Source organism: Octopus bimaculoides, chromosome 3 (genome assembly GCF_001194135.2).
Source record: "Octopus bimaculoides isolate UCB-OBI-ISO-001 chromosome 3, ASM119413v2, whole genome shotgun sequence".
NCBI lineage: Eukaryota > Metazoa > Mollusca > Cephalopoda > Octopoda > Octopodidae > Octopus > Octopus bimaculoides.
This window is the reverse complement of record NC_068983.1, coordinates 91,402,943-91,407,738: the sequence shown is the minus strand read 5'-3', so window position 1 is coordinate 91,407,738 and position 4,796 is coordinate 91,402,943.

Sequence of the window (4,796 nt, the reverse complement as noted above, 5' to 3'; positions counted from 1 at the left end):
AATAACACAGGAATTCAAGACAGGTTGCCCCTTGGAGCTCCTCTATGCTGATGACCTTGCTCTAATTGCTGAGTCACTATCAGAACTAGAGGAGAAGTTTCAGGTGTGGAAGCAAGGATTAGAATCGAAGGGCCTTAGAGTCAACCTAGCTAAAACCAAAGTCCTAATAAGTACAAAGGTAGACAAAACACAAATCCCGTCAAGTAGATGGCCCTGCTCGATCTGTAGAAAAGGTGTAGGTAGAAACACTATAAGATGTACCCAGTGTAAGCTATGAACACATAAGAGGTGTAGCAATATCAAAGGAAGGCTAACTAGCAAGATAGTTTTTGTATGTGGCAGATGCTCAGGAGCAATAAACACTGAAAATGTGCAGAGAGCAATTTCTGCCACATTCTAGGGAGAAAAACTAGAAGTAGTTGATAGCTTCCGTTACCTAGGTGATCAAGTCAGTAGCAGGGGAGGGTGCACTGAAAGTGTAGCTGCTAGAATAAGAATAGCCTGGGCAAAGTTCAGAGAGCTCTTACTTTTGCTGGTGACAAAGAGACTCTCACTCAGAGTAAAAGGCAGATTGTATGACGCATGTGTGCGAACAGCCATGCTACATGGCAGTGAAACATGGGCCGTGACTGCTGAGGACATGCGTAAGCTTGCAAGGAATGAAGCCAGTATGCTTCGATGGATGAGTAATGTCAGTGTGCATACTCGACAGAGCGTAAGTACCTTGAGAGAAAAGTTGGCCCTAAGAAGCATCAGTTGTGGTGCGCAAGAGAGACGACTGCACTGGTATGGTCATTTGGCGAAAATGGATGAGGACAGCTGTGTGAAAAATTGCCACATCCTAGCCGCTGAGGGGACCTGTGGAAAAGGCAGACCCAGGAAGACCGGGGATGAGGTGGTGAAGCACGACCTCCAAACATTAGGCCTCACCGAGGCAATGACTAGTGACCGAGACCTTTGGAAATATGCTGTGCGTGAGAAAACCTGGCAAGACAAGTGAGACCATAACCTGTGGCCTTTACCATGGGTCTAGCCAGCCCAATGCGTACCTTTCATTCTTTGGACACAAAACCCTGCTTGCGAAGACCTGTTGAGGCAAGTGAAATCGAAACTGAACCAAATTCGACGACTGGCACCCATGCCAACCTTCCTTCGCTGAACACTAAACTCAGTTTGCGAAGACCTGTTGGGGCAAGTGAAATCGATACCGAACCAAATTTGATGACTGGCACCCATGCCAATGGAGCGCTAACAGCACCATCCGAGCCGGATCACTGCCAGAGCAGCGGTCTGACTCCTGTGCCGGTGGCATGTAAAAAGCACCATTTGAGCGTAATCGTTTCCAGCTTCGCCTTACTGGCACTTGTGCCAGTGGCATGTGAACAAAACATTAGACTCCTGTGCAGGTGGCACGTAAAAAACACCATTTAAGCATGGCCATTGGCAGTACCGCCGGACTGGCCCTTGTGCCAGTTGCACGTAAAAAGCACCAACTACACTCATGGAATGGTTGGCATTAGGAAGGGCATCCAGCTGTAGAAACTCTGCCAGATCATATTGGAGTCTGGTGTAGCCATATGGTTCACCAGTCCTCAGTCAAATCGCCCAACCCATGCTAGCATGGAAAGCGGACGTTAAATGATGATGATAATGATGATGATATATATATATATATATATATATATATTTCTTTTCGTTCTTGGAATCACCAGGCTCGCACGTACTTCTTTGCCCCTCCTGTATATGCTTCACAGCGTTCAATACATACATACTTCACGTCTGGCTGTACAGCCTTTTTGCTTGTTTGTTTATTCACCGTTTTGTTTTCCTGTCTTGTTTTCCTTCCGCCAATATCCTCCGCGAAAATGATTTAATTTGTGTTCGTGGGAAGAACCATTTCAACGATGCGTACTGCATTAATTCTTCGAAACGCCGGTGTTTTAATGGTGGCAGCTGATGAAGGAGATGTTTCTATGTGGCTTGCTTGTTTGTTGTACCTTGTTTATCATTTTGTCCATGTTCTTTTGCCACGTCATGTACCCAGTTATGTATCTATGTGTACATGTAGATGAAGGTATGTACATATATATGTACATACTCATATATGTACATATATATGTATATACTCATATATTGTTTATATATATATATATATATATATATATATATATATATATATATACACACAGGGGTTGGAAAAATAATGGAAACACCTAGCATCATAGCATCATTTTGAAATAGCTATAAAACCATGGAAAGCTTGTTTCTTTTTGTTTGTTGATTTATTATTAGTGTTGCATAATATGTTTCGCTAAAATTGATGTATCTTTTCAGACATCATGAGAAAAAGGTAATTTAAATTCATCAAAATGACAGATCTATCGGACTTTCAAAGAGTTCAAATTGTTGGTGCTCATATAGCAGGTGCTAGTATAACGAAAACAGCTGAAATGTTAGGTGGATCAAATGACAGTCTTTGAGAAAGACTGAAGATGAGCAAAGACTCAGAAACATGTCTCTGGATGCAGGCTTAGCTGGGTGGAGCTGCTTGTCTCCCCCTTGTAAACATAAGGACACAGAAAATGTGTCAAGGCCGACAGGAAGCGGTGCTGCTTCCTAGGGCTAAATAGCAGTAGTATTATTCCCTTCATGGGACAGTCACATTAAGTCAACAGCATACAACTAATTCATATTATTATTATACATTTGTATATGCGTATACATATGTACATTTATGCCCACATTTGCATGTATGTAGGTGTATATGCATGAATGTGTGTGCATGTGTAAGTATAGGTGTATATGCATGTGTGCATGTGTGTATGTATATATATATATATATATATATATATATATATATATATATATATATATGTATGTATGTATATATATGTGCATCTGTCTATATCTGTCTATATATTGATATGTATATGTATATAAGTGTATATTTTTTACACAATTATTTGTGTACGTGTGTCTATATGTATATGTTTGCATATATACCTGTATCTGTTTGTGTATGTAGGTGCATATATGTTCGTTTGGGTGTATACATGTTTATGTATGTATATGTATGTGTATACGTATGTATATACGTGAGTTTATCAATTTTTATACACACGTTTATGTACCTATGTGTGTATATGTTTTTCCATATATACTTGCATCTTTTCTCTGTGTGTGTGTAGGTGTATATATGTAGGTTTGAGTATATGCGTATGCTTTGTCTGTGGATATGTGTGTATTCCCTGAGAATGATTTTTTTCCTGACTATACATTTAGCATTATCTCCCCTCCACTATAACTCTCTGACCCATAAATAAATTCTTTAAAAATAAATGCCTGTTATTATAAACTATTTATCAACAATTTTTGCTAATGATAGTATGTACTTTTCTTTTTTATTTTCTCTCTCAATTCTTAATATTAACAACTATACTTTCTTTTTCTTACAAACGAATATAATACTATCTTACCATACATCCAGTCACTATATTTACCCCAATTATTTTTTTCTTACCCTTCAATTTTCTAGTAACTTATTTTAAATCACACCCATATACCTAAACGCCTTATACTAGACACTCTTCTTTTAGGAAACTATTTCTTTTTAAATTTTTCACCATTTTTCATTGCACACCACCGGTAACTGAATATACACTAAAATTTAAATATAGTTATCATATCCCACTAGACACTTATTATTATTTATTTGCATTCAAATGTATATACATGTAGGTGTATAGACTTTTATGTGCGAGTGCATGCATTGATGCGTGTGTGCAATTTTGTTATATTTTTTTGTCTCCAATCTTTCTTACTTATATTTAAAAATGTCCGTTGGCTAAAACAGTTTTAGTTCTTACACAGATAGGTTCAACACTACATAAGCATGTTTCTATATCTCTTTTCCTCTTTCACAATTTTTTAATGAATATCTGATTGAGTTTATCTGGCGCAGGCTCTCTGTAGTTTCATTGTAATATTCTTTTAATACCTTTTTTTATGTTTTCTTCATTTTTCCACTGAGGAGAATGGCAATACGTAATTAAATTAATTTAATGCAATTATTATTTTAATTATTATTATCATTAATTTCATTTTTCCATGTTGGTATTATCATCCGAAACAATCGTATGGATTAAAACTTTATAAAAACATTTGACTTCTTCCCTTCTCTATTTTTTAACTGTTAGTTGAGTTTATATAGGATTATCTATATATATAAAAATGAGAATGTGTGTCTATCTGTCTGTCTGTCTGTCTATCTGTCTGTTTGTCTGTCTGTGTGTGTGAATCCCTAAAACTCGAGAACTACGCAACCAATTTCATTCAAATTTTACAGATGCCTTACTTAGGGTTCCAGTTGTGTTTTAGTAAAAAAAAATGTTAAACTTCTTGCAGAGTTCGAGCCCACGGCAACATAATATCTCCTCCACTATTTAAGTATTACATGTCAAAAGTGAAACAAAAACACTCATGTCAAATACTTTCACTTTAAAAATGAAACTATTCCACTAACTGAAACAATCACATTTCGATACTGTAATGACAGATACTTTCAGAGAGAGAGATGTATATGTATACATATAGATGTATATGTACACGTATATGTATAGATATATATAGATATATATATAGATATAGATCTATATGCAGACATGTATATGTATACATATGTGTAGATGTATATATATATATAGATGTACGTGTAATATGTACACATATATACATATATATATACATGCATACACATATCTATACATATATACACCCATCACACACATACACATGGA